A 27288-nucleotide genomic window follows, 5' to 3' on the forward strand; every position below is an offset into this window, starting at 1 on the left:
TATATTTTTAGTTGTCCAGATAACTTACTTCTATTTTTAGTAGAGATGGGGTCTCGCTCAGGCTGGTCTCGAACTCCTGACCTCAAGCGATCCACCCGCCTCGGCCTCCCAGAGGGCTAGGATTACAGGCATGAGCCACCGCGCCCCGGCCCCCTGCCTGATTTTTAAACACTCCCCCAAACCAGGATCAAACAAATCAGAAAACTGGGCCTTACCTGAAAATAGGAGAAATTTGAGTACAGAGTTGAAGCAGATGTCTTGAGCTACTCATCTCCTCAAACTAGGATCAATAAAATAGAGAATATGCAAAGTTTGGGGAAGAAACATGCCATAAACAAAGAATGGACCTCATTGTGTATACAGTCTTAAGCCTTCCTGCAACCAAAACCCCAGGGAACTTCAGTTGTGTTTGAGATCTGGAGTCCTTCCAAGCATCAACTCCTAACGGTGATATTAGTAAGAAATTCATCCTAACCTCCCCTCTCTCGGTGCTATGGTAACCCCAGAATGGGATTTCATCCACCGTATCGTGGACAATGGCCCAGAACGCAGGGAGAACCCGGAGTTTATCTCTAACTAAATGGTGTGACCCAGGGTAAGTCAAAATCCCCTCTGCATAAGAGATGATACACGCTCACATCAGAAAATAAATAACAGGTACTAGCACCACTGCTTTACACTTTTGTGGCTATTAACTGTGACTTGAGCAAATTATTTAACCTCTCTGCGCCTTCATTTCTGCTTCTGTAAATGGGGATAACACAGAAGGTCGTTGTGAGCATTAAACGAAGTAAGGCAAGAAGTCCCTGAGTCAAGTCTCATTAAACGTTATCTGTTGGTATTTAAACACTTCTCTCACATATTATAATAGTTTCCTCTCTGAATCCACGAACGAGTTTCTCTCTTTCCCCATTTCACGGAGGGGCAAACTAAGGCTCGGCCGCAAAGGGGGCTGAGCGAAGTGCGGAACAGGGCCCCAGCTCGAGGGCCCGTTGTTCCTCTCCGAGGCCGAGGTGTGCAACGAGCCCAGGACCGGCAGAGGGGGGAGCGCGGTGCTCAAGCCCGCGAGGAGCGAGGCAGGACCAGTTTCGCGCGCCTCCGGGAGCCCGCAGACCCAGCCCCGGCGGGAAAGCCGGAAGATGCCCGGGGCTGGGGCTGGGGCCAGAGCCAGGGCCGGGCCCGCCCGAGGCCTCCCCCGCACGGCCTCCGCTCCCCTCCCTCCTCCCCTCGCCGGGCGGGGCGGGGCCCGAGCACAAAAGACTCCAACTTCCGAGCGGGCGCGGGCCCACCCAGCCAACTCCTGGCCCGGGCTCCGCCAGCGGGGAGGAAGCGGGCAGTGAATGCCAGGGCGGGCGGGAGCGGGCGCGGACAGACCCGAGCCGGCGACCCAGGGCGGCGGGTCCGGTGGGAGAAAGGAGGAGGAGGAGGGGGCCTGGAGTTACTATGGCTCCCGGGACTCCTCGAATGGCCGAAATAAGAGTTTCTAAAAATAGGCAGTGGCCCGCCTGAAGAAGTAGGCGAATGAAGAGGCACAAGGTACACCCCCCCGCACCCCTAAGGAAACGCCCGCTGCCCCCACTCACCCGCACCTAGAGGTCTGGAGAAAGCTGCGCGGCGCGGAAGGCGGCGGTGCCCCCGCACTTGGGGTCAGAAGGAAGCGAGGAGGAAGGTGGCCGCGGCGTGAGGAGGCTGAGCACAAGCGCGGGAATCGCCGCCGCCGCTACCGCCCCCTCAGCTCCTCTCAGGTCTGCCGCCCCGCGCCCGCGCCGATCGCGCGCCCAACCGCACTGACAGCGGCGCGAGCCCCGCAGCCGCGAGCCCTTCCCTCGGCCGGCACCACTGAGGCGCGCGGGGATGGGGGCACGCGGAGAGGCTTCCCTCGCTCGGCCCCGCCCGCCGCTCTGGCCCTGAACCCGGGCTCTCCCTCCTCCTCTTCTCCGTCTCTGGGGAAGGACACGGTGACACGAGCATGAGGAGTCCGCAGCCCCGCCCTGACACAGCCAGACTCCCAGGCGCATGGGCTTTCCCCACCCCCTCAGCCTGGCTTTGGAAAGGTCCAGAGCTTGGGCGGGGAGGGGAGGAAAGCGGGGCGGGGCGGGGCCTGACAGGGAGGAGGGACTGAGATGGGGGCCTGGAGGCGGGGCTAAGGCGGGAAGAGCGAGCAGCTTACACTAGCTTGCAGCCGACGGCGGGGCGGGGCCGAGAGGGTGGTGAAGCCCTGGGATGGTGGACAAGACAGGCAGGGAATATCGTGGAAGCCTCGGAGAGCCGAGAGCCAGGGAGAGCTGGAAAGAGGAGGCCATGGGCGGGGCCAATGGGGGACTGCCCAGAGGAGGAGTCACGGGTGGAGGGAAGCCCAGGCAAGGCTGGAAAGAGGCGGGGCCTTCAGAAGCGGAGAGTGAAGCGGGACTGAAGAGAAGCCCAGGACGGGGAAGATAGGAGCTGGCCTGAAGTAGGCGGGCCCGGAAGCAGAGCGGGGAGGCGGGAGCTCAGGTGTGGCCACTCCGGGGAGGAGCCGGAAGGAGGCGTGCCCTAAAGGAGCGCCGAGTGGGCGGTGCCTTGGTGGGCGTGGCCTGGAGTTGGGTCCCAAATCAGTCGGCTGGGGGCGGTGCCGGAGGAATCCGGAAGAGACGAAGTAGGAAGAAACACCTGGTCCTTTCACTTTGAAGGAACTTGGCCACGTGGCCTCGGTGAGGCTCGTTCCTCGCCAGCCAGGCTAGGACTGGACGGAAAGGCCGCGGTGCGAGTGGTCTGTGGAGGAGGTGCTATCACCCCATAAAAAGGTTAAATTCAAGTACCTTTACCCTTCTGGAGTGCATATGTTTTATAACTTGATTCAGGTAGTGGCCCTCCCTCCTAAACGTTTCTCCTGTCTGGATCTCTCACTTGAATCAGTGTTCTAGCCTCCAGGGTCCCCCACCCTCAACCTCCGGCCTCCACAGAACAGCCAGAGGGGTCTTGTAAGACAGCTATAGACTTTCCTCAAAGGCTGGGAGCTGACCAAACAAATTCTCCGTGCCTCATGCAACCTGTGATTTTACAATTGTATTTTTCATGTTGCCTCCTCAGAACCTGCCTAAGAGACAGGATTCCTGAGAACGGAGCAGAGTTTGAATTCAGAGTCCTGGCTAATAACTGCCCTTCTGTTGTTTGACCTCCATGTCCTCTTGAAAAGGAAGAGAAATCAAATTAGAGAATTGGTGACCCGGAGAGCAAGGCCTGGGATGTTCCGCCCCTATCTCTCTGCTTAAATATCGCCTTCTCGGAGAGGTCTTTCCTTAGTACCTCGTCTAAAGGTATTGTCTAATATATTCTGTTGTTCTGTCATTTGTCTGTTCATGTGTTTTTGACTGTTGTATACATTACTATGTTCCCAGACTTAGTGCAAGGTCTGGCACACACCTGGTGCTCAATAGACACTTGAATCAATCAATCAATGGATTAATGAATCCAGCCCCTGCCAACTTCCTCTGCTCTGTTTCTGGCCACTTTTTGGCTCCTCACCTCCTTCCCTGTGCACTGGCTTTACCATATTTGCTTGAATACACCACAGTCTCTGAGCACCCTCTGCTGAGCATTTTCACTACTTAGCTTGCTCCTCCCCTTTTGCCCAGATGCCTCTGGTTCTTCCTTTATGTTCAATTCAGTAGCCACCTGCTCTGAGAAGCCTTGTCTGACCTTCCTTCACCCCACCACCAGGCAAGTTGAGGCTCTCACCCCTCTCTATTCATGGCCTTGGTTATAAAACTTAACTCTGTGGGTGATGTCCTGTTCCCTGCTAACACTGAGGATTATGGTCCTGTGAGACCTGCCTCCCTCCTGCTGACCTTCTGACCTCATCCCCTAATGCCCTCATCCCTCTCACTCCATACCAACCACGCATTGACCTCTTTCCTGTTCTTCCAATATGCCAAGCATATTGCTGCCTCAGGGCCTTTGCGCATGCTGTTGTGTCTGCCTCAAATGCTCTTCTACCAGATATTGGTATGGCTCACTCACCTTCAATTCTCCACTCAAATGTCACTTCTTCAAAGAGGCTTTCCCTGGCCCACATTTAGAATATAATACCCCATTCCTGCTGGATTTTTCAACATAGCACTTATCACCACCTGAAATATTGTATGTTTGTTTATTGTTTCTCTCCCATGCCCACATTCCACTACCGTGTGATCTTCACAAGGACAGGATATTGTCTGTTTTGCTCATTCCACAGTGCTCAGAACAGTTGGTCCTCATTTAATGTTTGTTGAATGAGTGACTACAAGTTCTACAGAGAAATGTCAGGAAGACTCTCAATGGTGACCAAAAGAATGTGAAAATTACAGTATGAAGGGAGATGTTTCTAAGGAAATATGCTGGCAACACTAGCTAACATTTATGGAGCATTTACTAATTGCCAGACAGTCTGCTAAGTGCTTATTTAATTCCTGCAACAGCCCTATGAGATAGGTACTATTATTATCCCTGTTGTACAGATGAGGAAACTGCAGCACAAAGAGGTTAACTTTCCCAATGTCACAGAACTAGTAAGTGATGGAGTCCAGCTTTCGAGCCTGTGTACTGAATCACTATACTATCCTACCTCCTAATTATTAAGGACCTAGAGTTGTTGGTCTGATAAAGGAGGGAACATTCTTTTGCCTTCTGGATAGTGTGGTATAGGGTATGATGTAGCAGATTTTTTTTTTTTAGCCACCATGGGGGAAGCCAGCCAGAAGACAAAACCATGACATGGAGGAGGGCAGGACCAAGAAAATATTGCAGAAAAATTGAGCCAGAGACCTGATGAAGGCATTCCTGAAGCTTGACCCACCCAGACTTTAACATGAACCCATACATCTCTATAGTTTAAGTAGTTTGAGTTGTGATTGTTGTAACTTGAAGCCATAATTTCCTAACTAAAACAGATGAGTAGAGTTCAACAAGTGGAGATAAAGTATCAAGGTCAAGTTTGGATGAACTTCAAATGTAATCTGATTCAACTGGATTTTTAATCTTCCTAATAATCCTGTAAGGTTGGTTCTGGTTTTGTCCCCATTTCACAGATGAGGAAATGTGACCTGGCCAATGTCTCACAGATGGTAGGTGAAAGAACCAGGATTTAAATGTAGGGCTGAGTTCCAAGGTGTGCATTCAGCCACTTTCTCTCTCCACCACTGGACTTAATTCTGCCCTCTGAACTCATCCTGAATGGGCACATTCCTCTTCAGATATGTGACAATGATGTTTGCAGAGCTTCCGGTGCCAGGATTTGGAAGATGGAGTCACGAGAAAAGAGCATAGGGATCCAACAGGTGTCTTCATCAAAGGCAAAGAACAAAGAGGAAGGGGCAGATGAGGGAGAGGGTAGTGGGGGAGAATCAGCAGGTGGGGATGGAGGGATGTAAGAAGGAAGAAGACAGGCTTGCCATTAGAACAGGGGTTGCAAAATCAGATGCCTGTAGGGCCAGGCAGGTACCATAAATGAGTTCATGTCCCTTCTAGAGGAGAGACCTATACTACTCATGTGGAAATACAGGCCCCCACTGTTACCAGTTACCAGGTCTAAAAAGGGGAGAGATTAGGGGGAAGCTCTAAATCCAAATCTTACATGAAATCTTCTGGTTTTTAAATACTGGCAACCAATCCAAGTTTTAAAAGAAAAAAAGCACCATGCAGACCAAAAGACACACATCTTAAAGCTGGGTTTGGCCTGTGGGCTTCCAGTTCATGCCTTCTAAACAATTTAGGTCCAAACCCCACTTCCCCACTGTGTGATCTTGAGCAAATTACTCCAGCCCTCAAGTCCCAGGTTCTATCTGCAAAATGGTAATAATTAATTCCCTACATCATAGGGTTGCTTTAAGGATTTTTAAAAATAAGGTAAATGTATGTAAAGCTCTTGCTGAGATAGGCCAGGCGCAGTGGCTCATGCCTGTAATCCTAGCACTCTGGGAGGCCGAGGCGGGTGGATCAATTGAGCTCAGGAGTTTGAGACAAGCCTGAGCAAGAGCAAGACCCCGCCTCTACTAAAAAAATAGAAAGAAATTAGCTGGACAACTAAAAATATATAGAAAAATTAGCCGGGCATGGTGGCACATGCCTGTAGTCCTAGCTACTTGGGAGGCTGAGGCAGAAGGATCTCTTGAGCCCAGGAGTTTGAGGTTGCTGTGAGCTAGGCTGATGCCACGGCACTCTAGCCTAGGCAACAGAGTGAGACTCTGTCTCAAAAAAAAAAAAAAAAAAAAAAACTCTTAATGTAATGCCTGACATAGAGCAAACATTCAAAATAGCTTTATTATCAGTGTGAAAGTCATTATGCTTTCCCCTGTAACCTATAAAATCATGAACTATTAGAATTGGAAAACCCCTCAAAGGGGTTTTCAAACTTATTAAGCTATATAGCCCTCTTAAGCAAGACCTTTCCCAGAAAGGCAACACATAAAACAGATTGGGGGTAAGGGGGAGTTGCTTGACGTGGGGGAGGGTAGCCCAGAGTCCTGCTGGTAGGCCTTCCTACCCCAGCCTGAAACCACCCTCCTTAACAGTGGTCCCTCCACAACAGTGGTCCCTCCACAAAATCCCAGGTGTTGCAGAATACAGTTAGAGAATCTCTGTTCTTTTCTGGGTCCTGTTTTACAGATAGGGAAATGGAGGCTGAGAAAGGCAGAGATTTACCTAAGGTTCTTCAGGAAGTCAGTGGCAGAGAGGATACCTGCCTCCCAGGCTAAAGGCACTTTCCAGTGGGAAGAGCACTACCTCCTTCCCGCTCTTCAGTTTAAGGATAAACCTTTTGGCTTCTCCCTGATTGGGGTAAGGAGTAGCCCTCCTTGCATTGTCTCAAAACCCCAGCTTATAGCCAGGGTTCTCCGTTGGAAATTATAAAAAAAAAAAAAAGAAGAAGAAGACGAAAAAATGAACTCGGGCTAACAGAAGCAGCAAAGGAATTTTTCAAGAGGGAGTAGGGAGCTCCCAGAACTGGTAGGAAGGCTGGAGAACCAGGCACAGAAAATGCACTGGAGTGAGGGAATCAGAGACTCGTGTCACCAGGACTCTCTCCCCAGGACTTGTCTCTTCTCCCTGCACGTGGGCTTTTCTCTTTCAGCCTGGACACTTGGCCACAGCAGCTCTCACCACTTACACCTCTCACCTGCTCCACCAGAGAGAGACTGAGGATTTCTGCTTCTCATCCTAAGGACAATGTTTTAGAGAAAAACTTTGGTCCAACATGGGTAGGTCCCCATCTCTCAATCTGTCGTGTATGGCTGGAGGGACAGGAACTATGACTGGCCCAGCTTAAGCCAGGTGCCACTCTTTAACCAATCATTGTGAATAGGGAGGTGGGACATATAGGGAGATGGTAGCCCCACTGGAACTATATGATCAGAGAAAGGGAAGGAGCATTTCCCAAAAGATGGAGTTCTTGGTCTGGGGATTTTGACTACACCTGCCCCAGAGTCACTCTCCACCAATACATTGCTTGCTGCCCAGCTCTCATCATTCCTCCTCCTCTGCTCATAACCCTTCAGTGGCCTTCCATGGCCATGCCGACAGCATGGATCGAAAACTCAAATGCCTATAGGGGTCAAAAAGCAGGTTAGGGGTGAGACAGTAGGGAGCAGAGAGTATCTGCCACATAGATAGGGAACAACCAGCCAGCTGTCACTAGAACACAGGTGCTGAGATGCAGGATTTTTCAAGAGAACCCCAAAATCTGGATTTTCATATAAAATCTCCCAATTTTTAAATGTTGGCTGAGATATTTTAAAAAAACTGTGCAAGCCAAATTAAGTATTACAGGCCAATTATTGTAGGCAGTGGTCTGGAAATTGGCAGTCTCTGGCCTTTAGGATAAAGTCTGTAAGTACACACTTTGGGGGTCTGTTTTAGTTATCTATTGTTACATAACAAACCACCCCAAAACTTAGTGGCTTAAAACAACTATGATTTGTTGCTTCGTGCAATTTTATGGGTTGACCAGGTGGTTCTGCTGCATGTGGTATTGGCGGGGAAAAACTTCCTCCCATCCCCACCTACACGTTCTATTTCTTTTCGATCCCAAGTACCAATGGTGCCTCCTCCATGAAGCCTGCCCCGTTGCCCTTGCCATGAACGTTGCCACTGGCTAAGTCTAAATGAGATGCTCTGCCCCCCAAGCTTTATTGCTCTTTTTTTATAACTATTAGAGCATGCATGCTGCTCACCCAGAGGACAGAGGCCTGTCTTGGCCCTCTTTGTACCCTCCCAGCACGGTCACACAGGAAGTCCCCATAAGTGCTGTCAGATTGGATTGAACTGAGCTGACCCTTGGAGATATTTAGTCCAAACTTGCCCATTTTACAGATGTAGAATGAGGCCTAGAGAGGGGAGCTCACACATCATGTACACTGACAGCTGCCCATCAAAAGAGTTGCAGGACCAGGGCTAGAGCTCTTGCATCTTGATTCCTAGAATGGTATAGGTTAAACTCCTTGCTGATATGGATATCTGGGATGTGAATAGAAGACATTTTTCATTTCAGATGCACCCATTATCGGGTCTTAGCCAGGAGCCTGGCCCTCCCAAGAGTTCAGTAATTTATGACATTGGAGCCAGAAATTGAATGAACAGGCCCCAGTTCAAACTCCAGTCCTGGCCAGGCACAGAGGTTCATGCCTGATTTCCCAGTACTTTGGGAGGCTGAGGCGGATCACTTGAGGCCAGGAGTTGGAGACCAGCTTGGGCAACATAGCAAGACTTCATCTCTACAAAAAAACAAAACAAAACAAAACCCCTGAAGTGAGAAGTAATTTGGCTAAAAAAAAAAAAAAAAAAAAAATCCCTCTACTTAATTGGAAAAACTCTTTAAGCTCTCCAAGCCCCAATCTCCTCCTAAAGAAAGTGGCCATAAATTACATTTACCTTGAGGGTTGTTGTGAAGACTAGAAATAATGTATGTAGTGTCCCCTGACACAAAAGGTGCTCAAGAAATAGAAAGCTCTTAAAATGATTGTTATTGATGATAAGGGCATGAAAAATAAGAGCTCTACTTCTCCAAGGGGAGAGGATCACCTCTTGGAGAATATAAATCCATATCTTCTCTTTCCTAAACAAATTCCCCTTTGGAAGGGAACAAATTCCCTTGTAAGGAAGGATGGAAGGGAAGGGAAAGAGTGCGAAAGGGAGGGAAGGAAGGAAGAAGAGAGGGAGGAAGGTTTGGCAAATTGGGACTGTCTACCTTTTCCTGAGCCTTGCTCTGCTACCCTCCACCCCCACCAAACTCTGGTTCATCCCATTGCCATGCTGAACTCAGGCCACACACAGACACGTTGGCCTGAGACCACCAGCTTTGAGCCATCCAGCTGGGAGGGAAGAAAATGCATGTGGCAGAATCAGGGAATCTCTCAGGCAGCAGTCAGCAGGCTTAGTGCATACAGCTCCCATCCCTGTGACTGATGGTTGGGGGCCTCAGGGTCATGGGGAAGCTCTCATAGATCAATACAAGGTTGTATGTCTCTCCTTCCTCGCTGGCTCAGCCCGCAGAGCCCTTGTCTCTGCTCTCTGCCTTGCTACTGGGTTTCCACATTAGTTTTTTTTTAGTCAAACAAAAGACAAGCTGGCATCATTAAAGTATGGTCTTCATCAAGTAGGGAGTAAATCATTCTACACCTTCCTTCCGAATGCCTCCCCCACCAGAGCCTTCAAGTCCCCTCAACAAGAGGGGACACCTCTGCCCACTTCTCAGTGACCTTCTTCTGCCTGCCATTGCATCCGTGCGGGGCACCACTGAGATGAGATGCAGCAGCATTAATTGAAATTGACATTAAGGGCTCACTTGCTCAAGCAGAAGCACATTAGAAGAAATACAAACAAGGAAGGCATTGTGTCTGTGACAGTGGTTCCAATGAGAAAAAGCATCTCTGGAGCATCTCATACAAAAAGGGTTGAGTGCTGAGGAAAGGACAGATACATGAGACCTTCCAGCCACACCCCACCCCCAGGACTCAGAAGAGTCACACACACTTCCAGAGACTGTTCAATCATCCTTGCTTCGGTCCTGGTGCCCCAGGTGCCTTTCTGCAGGTGTCACCTACCATTCCCCTTCCTGTCCTCCATCTGCTTCTCCAAATTGACTTCCTCATATTATTTTAAGAGTTCGTGGCCAGATGTTGGCATCATGTGCTCCCAGGTGTTCTTATTTGATGTACCTCAAGAGTTCTTGACCAAGTGGCTCCACAGCTTTTCAGCTTTGTATTCACTTAGGGGACTGTAAGAATAAAAGAATCCCAGCTGGGGTAGAGAGAAAGATACCCAAGTACCCAGAGGTCTGCACAGAGAACATAAAGGTGTTCTGTAGATTGTGCTCTAAACGGCACAGTGGATTTTTATGGTGATTAATGGTGGTTGCAGGGTGTAGATACTGATTTTGCCTGCAGTGTATCTTTTCCTCCCTCTTCTTTTTTTATTTTTTAATTTTTTATTTTTTTCAAGGCAAAAAGCTAAGAAGATACCCACTCTTCTTGATATTAGTATCTGACTTTTTTTTTTAACATGGACCAGTCATCTTTTATTTGGAGGTTAATTCTCATTAGGATATGAAACCAGGCGCTCAGGAAATAGTAAGGTGTTATGATGATTGTTATTGATGATAAAGGAGATGAAGAATAAGAGCTCCGACTTCTGTAAGTCAGATTGATGATCGAGTTCCTCACGCAGGGATGCCAAGGAGGGCAAGGAGGTCGTGGTCAGGAGTGCAGAGTGTGCCCTCCACGTTGGCGACGCTCTTTCTTCACATTGATGTACTTGTTGTAATACCCATAGAAACCTCTTTGAAATGCTCCAGCAGTGCCTTTAGGGGTGAAATCCCGCATCTGTATCTAGTTTGGCAGCTGCCTTAGTTTGACATCCTTTGCTTGTGCAACTGATGCCATCGAGGAGTCCTGGGGTCTACTGTCAGTATCTGACTTTCCTATGAGCCTTCACTCCCATTCTTGGTCCAGGCCATAAAGAACGTGGATACTGAAGTCAGACTGCTCAGATTTGAATCCTGGCTCTGCTATTTACCAGCTGTGTGAATGTGGGCAAATTCCTTAACCTCTCTGTGCCTCACATAGGAAATGTGGAGAATAATATCTACCTACCAGAGTTGTTGGATTACGTGAGTTAATTCACATAAAGTGTTTGAAAGAGTGTCTGGCACATAGCAAACACTCACTAAATGTCATCTATGATTAATATTATTAATAGTTCAGAGCCGGGCACGGTGGCTCACACCTGTAATCCTAGCCCTAGCACAGATCCTAGCACAGAGCTGTTCCTTCTGTCTTGGGTGTGGCTGCCATCTTTCTCTCCTAGGACTCTCACCTCCTGCCCTTTGGATGCAGCAAAAGGGGTGCAGAGGCCCAGCCTCAAATGCCTAAGCTTGGTGGGGCCTCATAGGAGTGTCATACTTGGTAAAGCAGTAACACCCATTAAGCAACTACTGTGGGCTGGGCATGGTGGTCGACTCTTCACAGCATCGTGTTCGGGGACATAAGGATCCGAAGAGCACTGTTCATCCCTGATCATAATGAGCCTTGGAGACAGGCAGTGGCGGCAAGGGACGGCCTGGCTATTATTTATACTAATTAAGAGGACATTAAACTGAAGGGACACATACAGCCCTTCAGTCACCAGCCAGTGCTCTGACAGCTGCACCATTTTCTTTGAGGCCAGCCAGGCTTGCATGGGGCACAGAGAGCCAGCGACCCCTCACCCTCCAATTCTTCACGAAAGCACTTAATTGTCTGAGAGAAAATCCCAGCACTCCTCCCCAACTCTGGGTGAAGCTGTGATAAACTAATTGAAAGTAAATGGCCTGGATCTCAGGAGGGAAGGGGCCACTGGTAGAGAAATTTAGAGCATACATTTATTCAATAAACCTTGATTCTGCATCTTCTACGTGCCCAGCACAGGGCTGTGGACTACAAATATGGCAATGATCAAAATAGGTAAAGACCCCTGTCCTCATGGGGATTGTACTTGTTGAGAGGATTGAAACCTACCTTCTACAACTCATAAGCACCAAAAAATGTATATGTTCTTTATTTTTTATAAATAATTTTTTTCTTGTGCCTCCCTTATTTTCTTAAAGAGAAATGTATAAATCTGATTATTAACTGTAACTGAGTCTCTTGCAGTGTAAAAGTCTCATGTAGGTATTTCATACCTTTGAGTACAAGGTTCATCCTTTTGTGAACATGACTGTGTCTGGGTGTCCACCAGTCCACATGTGGATCCTTGTGCTGTGCGTGCTCTGGGAATATTGCCTGAGAGGCCAGGGGTTGGCACATGGATCTTCATGTAAACCACCCACCCCTCTCCATTGATTTGGTGGTAGGATGGAGAAACCCTTGGGTATCACAGTTTAGAGGAATGAAATCCATCTGCAGCCAACTGCCTGTGGCCCATAGCTCCCTAGTACTCAGAGCTCCAAAGGTGGTCACTGCTGCAATGACCTGCTGAGCAAGGGCTTTTTCCTGTCTCCAGGAGCACACTTGGCCCACTCACTGGACAAGACAGAAGTACTGGACATGTAACTCGCAAAGAAATCTCATTCAGCCAATGACAGATGGGGAATTGGTGGCGACCTAGCATCCTCTCCCATCCATCAGGTGAGATAACTCCGAGGTGTGTGTCCATCTCCCAGAGTTTTCCAGGGCAACCAAGCTGCAGTTGCCCACGGTAGGGAATTACTTCATCACACACAATTGACTGACAGCCTTTCCTTCCTGTCTCACTGCCCACTCTATTAGCCGTGTTTCCTGGGACCATCTCCCAAATCAACTACTTGGCCTCAGATTCTTGTCCCAGAGTGCGCATCCGAGGGAACCCTAAGACACCATTCATTTAATATTTTTTAAAATGTCATCCATTATATATTCTATTGGGGGATGACAGACACTAAACACATATGGCAGAAGCCCTTTTATTTCATGTTATCGGGATAGGTATTTGGTTTGTCAGCCAAAAATGTTAGTTCAAATGTGGATTAATCATAACATATAATGCATATGTACCTTAAACAGTGTAGTTTAGCTTAAAATAAATAAATGCGCAGGTAGGTGGCAATCTTTTGACAGAGGGCTGATCTTCAGAGCGCTCCACATTATTCCCTCCAGCGTTGGGGTGAGTGGAGATATGCTGCGGGGGAGCTTGAAGAAGCAGCAAGGGGTGGACAGAGGGAACTGCTAAGTGGCATGGCAGAGCCAGCTCTGCAATTCAGGGCTTGTGAGCCCCTTCCCTCATGTCAAGGTCCAAGTGCCCCAAGCTTCAAACAGGGTCACAATTGCAGTGAAGCTGGCCAGAAGCCCTCCCAGGAGTGCAGAGACCATGGGCGACCATGATTTCCACAACCCTGCCCCAAAGATGTGGGCAGCTGATTCCCAGTTTTGCACCCAAGGCCAGTCAGCTACCCTGGTGGCATTTAACCTGCCCTGCTCACTGACCCACGGGGACCAAACTCAGAGGGCCACCAAAGACATTGTGAGAGGTAGTAATAGTGTGTGATTTTTTTTTTTTTTTTTTTTTTTTTGAGACAGAGTCTCGCTCTGTTGCCTGGACTAGAGTGAGTGCTTTGGCGTCAGCCTAGCTCACAGCAACCTCAAACTCCTGGGCTTAAGCGATCCTACTGCCTCAGCCTCCCGAGTAGCTGGGACTACAGGCATGCGCCACCATGCCCAGCTAATTTTTTTCTATATATATTTTTAGTTGGCCAGATAATTTGTTTCTATTTTTAGTAGAGACGGAGATCTCGCTCTTGCTCAGGCTGGTCTTGAACTCCTGAGCTCAAACAATCTGCCCGCCTCAGCCTCCCAGAGTGCTAGGATTACAGGCATGAGCCACCGCACCCAGCCTAGTGTGTGATTTTTTTAAAAGGGTCACAGGATGTCTATGTAGGAGAGACTTCCAGATCACCCTTCTGCTATCATACAGATGGGCCTCCTGAGGTTCAGACCAGCGAGAGGGCTTGCTACCAGCTTTGCAGTTCTCGTAAGGAGCACTACAGCTCATACAAATTAAAGTGGTTTCACGGTTCCCAGTGATTTCTGCAGTGGCCATGTCAGTGCTCTCCATTGTTATTCTGGAAATGCAGCCATAGCAAATGGTCCAGGCCATGAGCATGTCGTTCAAGCTGGGCCAATGAGACATCTCCTGGAGCCTGTACACCAGCCCAGGGAGAGATGTTCTCTGTCCTCCAGGAGTTGCTAAAGCTGGAAGGCTGTGATTCTAGAGTGTTAGAGGCCATATACCCCTCTCTGTCTAGAAAGTCCATCTGTGTTAGGCAAGAATGGCTCCAGCAAGCAAAGAGCAGCAGAGAAAAGCGAGGGAAGAGCCTGGTGGCATTTGGATATCTGAACCTAGTCATCCTGGGACTGGCTCCACCCTGCACTGTCTCTGGTGTGGTTATGTGAACCAATAAATCCTCCTTTCATTGTTCAAACTAGTTGCAGTTGGGTTCCTATCACTTCTAACAAAGAATCCTTGACTAATGCAGATATCCCCAGCAATGCAGAAGATGAGGAGCCTTCAGGTGGCCTCCCAGACAGCAGATGTTCACAGGTCTTTGAGTATATAAGAAATACCTTGCAGGGACTCCTAGGAATACACATGTCCCCTGCTTAATTCTTCTTTACACACACACACACACACACACACACACACACACACACACACACCAGAGATAAAGAAGGGGGAAAAAAACTTTAAGGAAAATGTATGAACATAACACAACATTCTGAGTCAGGTTGTGTATAGTTTAACCTCTTTGTAAAGCCCATTCCCTAAGTATGTTCTCTTCAACTATAAAGAAAACAGATGTTTTAGCTATTCTCATTCTTAGTCTCTCTGTCCTTTCTGAATCATTTCTAAATTAATTTATTACCTTTTATAACCTTATATAACCATAAAAACTAGAACGGAGTCATTCTTTATGAGGAATTGTACAATATGCATCTCCTCTCAAACAGAAGGTGTCCTGTGCATGTGAAAGCTGGAACGTAAAGCACTGGGTTATTGTCAAGTCCTCCAAGAGCCGCTCCAGCCTGGTGGGCGGAGCAGGGAGCTTAGAGGCATATCCTCCAAGTCAATGTTTTATTTCTTCTTTATTATTAGGAAGAAATATTGGTTAATTGAGAAAAATGAGTGTAAATTGTTCTATAGCCCTGTTCTGGGAGATGGGGAAGGAACCATCACATGAATATTCATTATCTGAGAGTTAATTGTACTTTGGGGTTGAAGGGAGGATACAGGGAAGACTTTGCAAGAAGGGTATGAGATGCAGTGTGAGTAACAATGATAAGAAGAGAAACTATGAGCTTTTGATAAATGATAGATTAGATCGCTGTCAGGAATGTTTCTTCCTTCCCCTCCACCTCCATGGATGGAGTATATACCTCCTTACTCCTTGACTTGAACTTGGCCATGAGAATATCACTGGACTTGAAGCAAATGGGCTTGAAATATGCCTGCACAGGTGGGCAGCTCTCTTGCAATTCCGCCATCTCCAAGAGCTAAGTGTGTTCTGGTTAGCCCACAGTTGCAGGAGGGGGATGGGAGATGCACGGAGCAGAGCCACCCAGCTGACCAGGAAACACGTAACGCCAAACTAAATGCTTACTGTCATATGCCACTGGGAGTTTGAGGTGGATTGTATATCGCATTACTATAGCAATAGCTAATTGACACAAGCCACTAATGTGATTTCCCTTGAACATGCAAATTGAAGAAGCTCAGCAACATTTGGGTTATTGTACTAATAAAAGTTAAATTGAAGTGAGCAAACCATTCATCTTTTATTATTACTGATTAAAGTGAGATCAAGGTGAACCTGATAATACCCCTAGCCCACTTTGCTGACCTTATGCTATGCTTTTGGGACTTGAGACAGTGGTGGAGTTTCTGGTCTAGAACTTCACAGCACCCCTAGCGTATCTGACCTGGGCCACAGGGCTTGTGATCAGGACATCTATGGGCCCTGAGCATCCCTGTATGTTCTTGCTGGGTGTACCAGGAAGGCAAGGCCCTGATTGCCCTGTACCCAAGCCATTCCTTTACCTAGGCTTGGTACTGCTCACTGGAAAAGCAGTATTTTCTCCAAGCTCAGCATTCCTCTTCTGGGACACAATGTACTGTGTGTGCAGGTCCACATGCATCACTTCCCAGGGAATTGGGGGAGCTTGGAGAATCTGCAATAAACCTGAAGCTCAGCCTATAATTTCTCTGTGAGTGACACAGTTCCTGATCTCTAACCCAAGAGTCTGTGTCTGTTGCCAGCATCCAAGAAATAGTCTAGCTGATGTGCTTGTAAGTGGGGTAAAATCCCTGACCTTTCACAGTGTGGGTCACTGCCATGCACTGTCCCATGCACTGCACAGGAATGAGGTTTGTGAACTCCTTCAGAGCACAGGGCCTCCTGGGGCAACATGCAGTGACAACCTGGGAGAGGGAACCTCATAAATTCTCAAATGCAAAGTTAGAAGAGACCTTTGTGATCAGAAGAAAAGCTTAGTGCAGTAATTCCTAGAAGACGCAATGTATCCCTAGTGGGCTACAAAATGATTTTAAATGACATGTAGAAAAGCATAATTTTAAATTTTAGTAGCAGTTGTTTCTACTGTGTTAGAAAAATACTCTTTTTTCTTTTTTAAAGACATATTTAAACAAAAAGAATAGGTTAACTTAAAAAAATAAGTAAAGAAGACTACAGTCTTGTTTACATGTTAGGCTGTGATTAACTACAAGTGAGGGAAAAATGGGCTTTACAGTGACTTAAACTATAAGAACCAAATGTAATTATCTAACGTGACTGAAAGCCTGTATGCTCCAGTTATCTATTGCTGTATAACAAACCATCTCACTTAGTGATGTAAAACAAAAACAATTGTATTCCACTCACAGATTCTGAGGGTTGGAAATTCAACCAGGGCACAGAAGGGACAACTTATTTCTTCTGTTCTGTGATGTTAAGGACCTTATCAAAGAAGACTCTAATGGCTGGGGGCTGGAATCACGTGGAGACTTTTCTGCTCACATGTCTGGTGCCTGGGCTGGGATGACTCAAAGACTGGGCTCAGTGGGGACTGTTGACCATAGCACCTACACGTGGTTTCTCTGTGTGGCTTGGGCTTCCTCCTAGCATGGCAGCCACAGGGTAGTTAAACTTCCACAGTGGCCCAGTGTCCCGAGATCAAATATTCCATTGAACAAGGCAGCAGCTTCTTGGTCTTTTGTGACTCCAGCTCTGAAACTGAGAACATTGCATCACTCTTGCTGTACTTTATTGGTCAAAACAGAAGCCCACCCAGATTCAAAAAGAGGGAACATAGACACCACTCTTTGATGGGAAGTATGTCAAAAGATTTACAGAGCTAGCAAAGACTTAAATTTCCAAAAGATTTGCAGGTGGTGTCTTTAAATATATCAAAGAAACTAGTTTCTTTAAAAAGAAACTAGAGATCTCTATACTTAAGATGCTGCCTGATACTCTAAAAAGTGTTCAGTAAACTTTCTTATTATTACTTGATCCTTCCAGATTTTTGCCCATATGTATACCAATATATATAGAAATACAAGTATTTGCACATAGGTGGGATATTATACATACCATTCTGTGACTTTGAAAACTACTGGCTATCTCTTCATGTCTGTGTCTATAAAATTATCTCCTTTTAAAATCTTTCCATTGCAGAAAATTCCAAAAACATATACAAAAGTAGAGAGAATCCTATAACACAGTCCTATGTGTTCATCACCCAACTTCAGTGATTATCAATTTGTGGCTAGTCTGATTTCATCTCTGCCCACACCTATTTCTTTTCCTCCCATATTATTTTGAAGCAAATCTTAGACATCATATTAATATTTCATTTGCAAACATTTTAGAATGTGTTAGCATATGCTCTTTTTTTAATGACAAAAGCAATACCTGGTTGTTATGTAAAAACACCAACATAGCAGACACTGATAATGTGGAAAATAAATATTCCTTACTATTGTTTGAGTGTCCCCCTCCAAAACTCATGTTGAAGTTTAATTGCCAATGTAATGGTATCGGGGAGTGGGGCCTTTAAGAGGATTTAGGTCATTTGGGCTCACACAAGTGGGTTAGTTATTGCAAGTGGGCTCCTGATAAAAGAATGAGTTCAGCCCAATTTTTCTCTGTCTTGTGGGCTAGCTTCTGCCTCCTGTCCTTCCACCACAGGAAGAACCTCGCCACATGCTGGTGCCATGTTCTTGGACTTCCCAGCTTCCAGAACCATGAGCCAACTAAACTTCTGTTCCTTAACAATTACTCAGTCTGTGGTGTTCTGTTTTCATAGCAGAAAACAGACTAAGTCATTCTTCATAGCTGCAGCCTCTAGAGGTTACTGCTATTAGGGCTATGCATGTGCTAGCATATACTTTTCAAAATAAAAATAGGTCCATTTTGTACAATTGTTATGCAACAGGAATATTTTATTTAGCAATATATCTTAGACATATATCCATTGCAGCAAAAGATGCAATGGTTCTTCTGGTAGATTCTCCCAGCTCCTAAGACTGTGGAAAGGTGAGTCAAGCTCTGGTGTGATGACTTTCACCAAAATCCACTGTGCAAACCCAGAAAAGCCAGCATTTCCACCCTTTCTCTTCTCTCCCTCCTCTTAGATTTTTAGTGAGATTTTAGTTAAACAGGTTCAACTCAGTCTGCCTCTGGTTTTGAGAGGCAGTTCTGAGCTAACTCTTCAAGAAGCAGCAGTGTGGGGGGGGGGGGTGCAGACAGACAGGCTCTTCACCCCCGGCAGGCTGCACAGCGCACTGCAAATTAACTTAGGTTGGGATTCCAGACACCTGAGCTTCTTGTCTTGATTCTGCCTTTTGTATCCTTTATTATGGTTAATTTGTTGAGACATCTTCTTTCCAGATAGATCACAAAGGTAGGGAACTGAGTTCTCTTCTTATTATATTAGGTCATCTTATTAGGTATAAATTGGGAAAAGAGGAAATAAATCTATCAGTATTCAGGGGAAAAGATTATGTAACTGAAAACCCCAAGAGAATCAACTGAGAAACTGTTGCAAACAATCAAAGAATTTCACAGACCAACATGGCAAAAGAGTAATAAACATCAACTGCTTTCATATATGCAAACGATAACCAGCTGGAAGACAGAAAGGAAGAAAATATGCCATTTACAATACCCACAAAAAAGATGCAAAGAGACTCAAGTTGTGAAGAAATTTAAACATTTCTTTACAAAATACCCAGGAATAAATGTGCAAGATCTACATGAAGAAAAGTTTAAAAGACTACCAAAGGACATGAAATATTTGAACAAATAGGAAAACATATCATGTTCTTGGATAAGATGACTCAATAACACAAAGATGTAACTTTCTCTAGGTTTATATATCTACAGTCATGTGTCACTTGATGGTGTTATGTACTGAAAAATGCATTAGGTGATTTCGTTCTTGTGGGAACATCATAGAGTGTACTTGCATAAACCTAGATATGAAAGACCCTATTAAGAGGATAAAAAGTCAAGCAACATACTGGGGGGGGGGTGGAAATATATATATATATATATATATATATATATATATATATATATATATATATATATATTAGGTCATTAAATATGAAATGTCCGATTTCGAATCAAAAATGTAGTTTATTATATCTCAAACAAGAAGCAATATAATGAAGCAAACTATGTGCCTAAACTATCAACACAGTTCTGCCATCTTAAGGGTAGCTTGTTTATGCCAGCAGTGAAGAAGCCTGGAGAGCAAGTGGCCATGAAATCGCAAAAGACATCCTCCACAGCTTGTTGACAATTGAATATTTTTCCTTACAAGAAGTGGTCCAAAGCCTGGAAAGAGTGGTAGTCAGTTGGTGCAAGGTCTGGCGAATACAGTGGATGACAGAGAGTTTCCAAGTCCACCCTTTGTAATTTGATCAGTATTGTTTTTTGCAACATGTGGTCTTGCAAGAGGATTGGCCTGTCTCTGTTTACCAGTCTCTGCTGCTTAACCACAAGCATCCTCATCATTTCATCCAATTGGTTGCAGTAGACATACACTGTAATCGATTGACCAGGTTTCATGATGCTATAGTGGATAATAACAGCGCTAGACCACCAAATAGACACCATTAGCTTTTTTTGATGAATATTTGGTTTGGGACTGTGTTTCAGTACTTTATCTTTATCCAACCATTGTGCTGAATGCTTGTAATTGTCAAAAAGAATCTATTTTTCATCACATGTAACAATACAGTGTAGAAATGGTCCTCTTTATGTTATGACAACAAAGAAAGGCAAGTTCCGAGATGATTTCTCTTCTGACACTCATTTAATTCATGCAGTACCCATCTGTCCAGCTTCTTTACCTTGCCCATTTGTTTCAAATGGTCCAATGTTGTTGGAATAGTAACGTCAAACCTTGCTGCTAATTCACGCAGGCCGCTGACCTCCCTGAGGTTCTAGGCCAACAACTATGAGGAGTTAAACCCCTCCAGCAAGGGTAAGAGTGGGCATGGGGGCCTACAGCTACATGTCCAGTATAGTAGCCACTAGCTATAATGGCTATTTAAATTAATTAAAATTAGGCCGGGCGCAGTCCTAGCACTCTGGGAGGCTGAGGCAGGAGGTTTACTTGAGGTCAGGAGTTCCAGACTAGCCTGAGCAAGGGAAAGACTCCATCTCTACTAAAAAAAAAAAATGGAAAAATTAGCTGGGCATGGTAGCACGTGCCTACATTCCCAGCTACTCAGGAGGCTGAGGCAGGAGAATCACTTGAGCCCAGGAGTTTGAGGTTGCAGTGAGCTATGATGACGCCACTGCACTCTAGCTGGGGTGACAGAGTGAGACTCCATCTCAAAAAATAATAATAATAATTAAAATTAAATTAAAAATTCAGGTCCTTAGTCAAGCTAGCCATATTTCAAGTGCTCAGTAGCCATCTGTGGCTAATGGTTCCTTTATTGGACAACACAGAATTATAAAACATTTCATCACAGAAAGTTCTAGTGGACAACACTGGCCTAGAGAATTACCCTTTACTGTGTGCCTACTGTAAAATACAGCAGTCTGTTGAAGCATCTCAGAGGGCGTGCTCTGGGGCCAGACTGTCTAGGTTTGAACCCCAGCTCTGCCAGTCCCTAGCTGTGTGACCTAGAGCAAGTTACTTCACCTCTCTGTGCCTCATTTGTTCCAACTGTAAATTGGGGATTATAATACTATCTATTTCATGAGGTTGCTGTGAGGATTCAGTGAGATAATACATGTCAAACACGTGGAACACTACCCTGGCCCATAGTAAGTGCTCAGCAGCTATTATTTCTATTTAAACCTCACAACAGCCCTGTTAAGTGGGTGCTATTATGATTCTGATTTACAGATGGGGAAATTGAGCCTCAGAGAGCTAGAGTAACTTGTCCAAAGCTCCATGGTGATAAAGTGGCAGAGCTGGCTTTGTACCCCAAAGCCCACAGTTTTCTAGACTTCAAGCTATTTCTGCCTTTGAGGATCAGGGATGGATCTGCCCCTGACCTCAGCTGGAAATTGGTCTAGCTCCACAGTCTTCTCTGCCAGATGAGTTCCTGCCAACCCTACCAGGGACCCCATGCACTTGACTGATGCCTGATCCCCATCAACGGGGGCCCCCACCGTCAGCTGGAACCCATCAGAGAGCCTTCTCCTTCCCGCTGCCCTAGGTGAGGTGCTGGACCCGGAGCACTGAGCAAATAGAACATGAATCCTGCTGACAGGGCAATAACAAGGCTCCTAAATCAGCACTTGGACTTTTTGCTTTACATATATTACTAAAATTACATGTCAGGAATTAATATACATTATAAACCAGATGTGCCAGTTACATATTTCTCTCTGGAGCAGCTCTTGGGTGCCTCCTGAAACAGCTACTGCTGTTAACCACACGTTCTTCCCACCATGCTTGGCTCCTGGCAAGGCCACACTGACAGCAGCCGGGTCAGGAAGGGGTCAGGAAGGATGGGAGGCCCAGAGGAGCTGTAAGGAGCCAAAAGCTGATTTTCTCACTTTGGAACCAAGCCCAGCTGTGTTGGGTTTCACAACTACTTCTGCGTCTTGCTGCTGTGCAGGCTGTGCCTTTAGTCCCTAAAGTCCTGCTAATACTAAGTCCCTAGTAATTAGCCACAGTCTGGCACATGGTACATATTCAGAGGAGGTGGCAGAGGCTGCCGATTTCCTACTCAAGGTCTATGCTCTCCTTGTTTCCAATTAAAGAACCTGGATATTGTTTGAGGCTGCAATGTATGAAGCTAAAGATACCCACTTTTGCAATTTCCTTTGTGGTTAGGTATGGGGATGGGAACTAGCTCTGGCCAATGAGATGAAAAAAGAAATATGGGAAAAGAAAAAGAAAACTTCTGGGAAATCCATCCCTTCTCACTTCCTTTTCTCTCTGCCTGGAACATAATTGTGATGGTCACAGTTGCAGCCATCTTGCAACCATGAGGTGACAAGCATGAAGACAAGGGCCTCCATACTAAGACGGAGGTGTGAAAAAATGGAAGGAATCATGTGGACATATCTGAACCCTTGTAGCAGTGCTGTTCTGCCCTCCCTCCAGCCACACTAAGTAAATAAAAAACAAGATAATAAGCCCCTATTTTAACCCTGGAGTTATCAGAACTTATCACATTCCTGATGCATTTGTTTTCAGTGAGCCTGGCATCCACAGAAAAGCAACTCTTGGGGTATCCTCTCAGTGCTTGCCTCTCTTCTCTAAAGTGTGCCTGCCACCACATTCCTGCCCAGACCCTACTGTCAGAGAATTCCCACCACATTTCCGCCTGGGTGGGTGGTAGGACATGACCATAGCTGATTGAGCCAATGGAATGAACCTGACCCAACCAGTTTCTCTCCCTGACATAGCATCTGCCGCCTGCCATGGTCCCAGGAAGGTTTTGTTTGGCGTGTACAGTGCTTTTAGACTTTTTTTTTTTTTTTTTAAGAGATGGGGTCTCACTCTGTCACCCAGGCTGGAGTGCAGTGGCACCATCATTGCTCACTGCAGCCTCGAACTTGTGGGCTGTAGCAATTCTCCTGCCTCAGCCTCCTGAGTAGCTGGGACTGCAGGAGAGTGCCACTATGCTCAGCCAATTTTTTTAAAAAAATTTTTTGTAGAGACGGGGGTCATGCCATGTTGCCCAGCCTGATCTCAAACTGCTGACCTCAGGCAACCCTCCTACCTTGACCTCCCAAAGCACTGGGATTATAGCCATGAGCCATTGCCTGGCTGCTTTTTTAGATTTTTAAAAAACCTCAAGCTTCCCCAAAATATCTGGATTTCTGGCCTCTCTTAAAATAGTGGAACATCTGGCATCACTGGCCTTACATTCCACATGGCAATAAGTGGCTGTTGCCAGGCGCAGCTTCCCCCTCTAGACAGGTGCACACTCTCCCATTTTTCATTGTCCCCACCTTGCCCCAGTGTGTTCTTATACATGGCTCCCTTTCACTCATCCGGTTGCCAACCTGGCTCCTGTAGGCATTTGAGGTTGAAGACACCTGCTCTGAGTAGTTTGCATAAGGCCCTTGAGTCATGATGATAATAAGGCCACTGATGAAGACAACAGTAGCAGCAGTTATCGATGGTTTCCATGACCCAAGTAGCTTGGTGAGGGCTTTACATACATTATCTTATTTTGTCCTCAAAACAAGAAGACCCTCCTAATTCTCCTTATTGTACAGATCCCAAAGAGGTACAGTAACTTAACCAAAACCTCACAGTCGGTGAACAGTCCATCTGGGATTTGAATCCAGGCATGCTGACCTCAAAGTGGTTGCTTTCTAACCAATAGGCTGTAATGTCTTTCCATGAATTAAGACAAAACCACAGCTGGAGAAGGATGTGGTGGGTGTGCCACACCAAGATTGAAAGAGAGAGAGAGAGAGAGAGACTGAGGCACCAGAGTGGGAGGAAGAGGGAGTGTCTGCCTTGGCCACTGGCTGTTTTCTGTTTGCTTGTGAAGCCTGGCTGCAATCCACACTTGAGTTGCAAGGAAATCTCCAGTTGGGATTCACTGACGCTGGTAGATTTAATCAGAAGAAGCAGCAATGGAAAAGAGACCAGGGAGCTTTTGGCATGGCTAGGAATTCTGGAGAAGCAGATCAGGACACCACAATGGCAGACACCCAGGGCTTATTTGGTGAGGACCCTGCTGTCTCCAGTGCAGAGTACCAGACCCTTCAGCTTGCCCCTCTGACCCTGCTAAAGCCCCACACATGGACATTAGGGACTGATTCTGGCCCAACAGCCTAGGCTGCCCCAGAGACAGGATATTGCTGCTTCTGTGGCCACCAACACCAGATTGGGCCTCTCTGCTGCCTCTGTGTCTTTGTGTCACTGGCTTCTCATTCAAAGTCTAGTTTGTGCCTCTGACTGACTGAGCCTAGGTCACATGCCCAGACCCTAGCTGCAAGGGAGGCTGCGAAAGCAAACAGCTAGCACTTCCACATTCTGCATGGGGAAGTGAGCTCTAATTCCCACCAAGACTCATGTGATGGAAAATTCTCCGGAAATGAGTATGGGTTTCTCAGGCTGGGCAGCCAAAAGTGACAACAATCCATGAAAATTCACAAGAATCCCCTTTCCAATAAGCTAGCTCAAGTGATTGTTATCATTCAGAGTTGCATCAGGAAAGAAATGACACTCAGATGGAGTGATCAACGACAGTATTTATAAAGGGCCAAGAAGGGTTAAAGGAAGCCAAAAGAAATGGGGAAACACCCCAGAGGTTGCAACATCTGGTGGGGTTGGGGGGCATTATGACTCTAGGCCTGAAGGGGCAAGGAGATGGGGCACTTATGGGAATGTGGAAAGAGCTGGACTTGTAGAAAGAGTCTTCCATAATGGTCCCAGTCTTTGGCCCCAGTGAGGAAGGAGCTGGGGGAGTAAATACCTTCATTTCTCTTTCCTTCCATCCTCTAGTCTCCTGCAGGCGTCTCCCCTTGGGAAACCTAAGAGGAGGCCAGGGAGTAAAGGATCCTGTTGACACAGTCCACAAAAGTGAGCTTCTGGAGCATAACGCCACCCTCAGTGGAGAGGGTTTCTGGAGGGCAAAACAGAATAGCCAACAACCCATGATATGATGGTGATCTTATCATTTAATCACCCTGAGCTGGCTTTTTCACTTTAATTGAGGAGCCCTGACATTTTCTGGTTCTCTAAGGCCTTCCCTGCTGGCCACTTCTCCTATAATCTCTTTTCTGGCCTGCCCTGTTTGTCCCTATATAAGCCTCCATTTGAAGGTCAAAGCTTTTGGTTTCTAAAAAGCAGGGTCTTTTCTATGTGGTCACAGGGATTCTTGATTTTTGGCAGGTGAAACCAATTTTCCATCCAGTCCGTCCAAATTCTGACTTGGGGACTCCCCTGGAATTTTGCGATACCAGCAACTTGCATTTTCAAGCCATAAAATCCCTTCCCAGATTTCAAGAACTGCCCTCATGGGGTTATTTCTTTATTCTTTAATGCCTCACTTGATCTCTTTTTTCTCTCACGACTTGGTCCTCCAGCCAAATTCCATCCTGGCTTCCCACATTCTCCGTTGAATGATATCTCTCGACAACTCAGAGCTCAGCCTTTCTCCAAAGAACTATTCATACAAAGAACATCATGTTTCTACTTTAACTGCAGTTTGGTGACTGCTGCGAGCATGGTTTGAAATTGTTCTTGCCTAGATTTCTGATGGGAGAAGCAGTTTCTCCTCATCCCTTAAAGTTTGAGCAGATATCTAGATAAAAGAGGAATGAAACTATGAAGACTAAGCTCAAAGGAGTGACATTTAGCATTGTGATCAAATAAAATCTGTACATAGTTAAGGCAACACATTTAATAAGTGATTGTAAATGTTTAATGTATACATACAAAGCCATTGACAATCGTGTTACCTTAAGTATCAGCACTCTTACTGAGACGTGGCAGTGGAATGGACTCTGATGTTCCACAAAGACACCCCTCCACCCCACCCTCTTTGGGAATTTCCTTGGGTGCTGCCTTTTCAGGGCAGTCTGCGTAAATGATTGATCAACTTGGGAGCTTAGAGGCCTGGTCCCCTTGCCCCAACTCAGGACAACTTTGAAGACCTATCCCAGCTTCAGAGTTCCCCATGGGGTCACTTGAAGCCTTTGTTCTGACATTGTAGTTCAACTCCTCCCTCTGCTCCGTCCTGCTTCTCTCTCCTCTCTTCTACAAGGGTCGGTCCCAAGAGGGCTCCCTCAGCAACTTGCTGCACCCTCATCTCCATCTCAGAATCTGCTTCACAGAAAACCAAATGCTCAACCCTCCACTCCTCTTTGTTTTCATGCCCCTTGGAATGTGACTTTGCAGCTTCTCCATTCAAGAGACAGAGCCTATTTTTTCACACCTTGAATCTAGGCTGGCCTGTGATTTGCTTTGGTCAACAGAATGAGGCATAACTCACGTTGTACCTGTTCTGAGCTTGAGCCTCCAGAAGGCTGTGTGCTTCTGCTCTCATTCTTGGAACCCTGCCACTACCAAGAGAACAAGCCCAAGCTAGCCTGCTGGAGCATGAAAGACAAGTGGCCAAGTCATCGCTATTGCCCCAGCTGATGGTCAACCAACCCCTAGAAGCAGGGCCACCTAGCTGACCACAGGGCATGAATAAACTTAGCCAAGACCAGAAGTAATACCTAACTGAGCCCAGCCCAAATTGCTGACCTAGAGATTCATAAGCTAATAAATAGTGTTGTCTTAAGACATGTAAATTTTGGAGTGGATCTGCTATATAACAATTCTTAACTGATATAAGAGGCAACTGTGTTTGAGAAACCACCACAGGTGGAGGCAGGAGCACCAAGCCCCTAGTAACAGAAGAGATGACTAAGCATCCTTCCATGAGAAAATGGGAGGAATTTATTTTTTGCCCCTGTGAAGCAGAAGAGAATGGGGATGGGAGTGTAAAAAGTAAGTAAGGAGGAGAAAGTTGTTCAGCGAGAGTATGTGGCTGGGGACAATACAGGTTGAAGCAGCAGGTGGAATCCCCCAGTGTGTGTGGGTCTGTGTCCTTTCGGGGTTTGTGGCAGAAAGACATTTAAGCACAGATGTGCCAAATAGTTGTTTTGAACTTGTTTGCATTTCTTTAATGTAACCACTTTTCTGCTTATTTGCATCTCATCTAAATCTTCAGAACATCTCCTTACAAAACTGGAATGCTCTTACGCTGCAAGTGGAAGTATAAACTAGCACATCCACTTTGGAGAGCAATTTGGTGGTGTTTATGTACTGACGTACAAAATGTACA

The 27288-nt window shown here is 46.3% G+C and overlaps 1 long non-coding RNA gene across 5 annotated transcripts in view; it reads left to right on the top strand.

The window, feature by feature from the left end:
- The first annotated feature begins 1316 nt into the window (after window positions 1-1316).
- Window positions 1317-27288, top strand: part of LOC123622426 — a 62876-nt gene continuing 36904 nt past the window's right edge. For 4 of the 5 annotated variants that reach the window (XR_006729494.1, XR_006729491.1, XR_006729493.1 and 1 more), the window contains exons 1-3: window positions 2606-2783; window positions 3070-3296; window positions 12487-12611. This is a non-coding gene — a long non-coding RNA (uncharacterized LOC123622426). Of the gene's footprint in view, window positions 1537-2605; window positions 2784-3069; window positions 3297-12486; window positions 12612-27288 lie in introns of those variants that run through there. The other variant, XR_006729492.1, reaches the window with a different exon arrangement.

The sequence above is a fragment of the Lemur catta genome, chromosome 17 (assembly GCF_020740605.2).
Source record: "Lemur catta isolate mLemCat1 chromosome 17, mLemCat1.pri, whole genome shotgun sequence".
In the NCBI taxonomy this organism is placed as follows: domain Eukaryota; kingdom Metazoa; phylum Chordata; class Mammalia; order Primates; family Lemuridae; genus Lemur; species Lemur catta.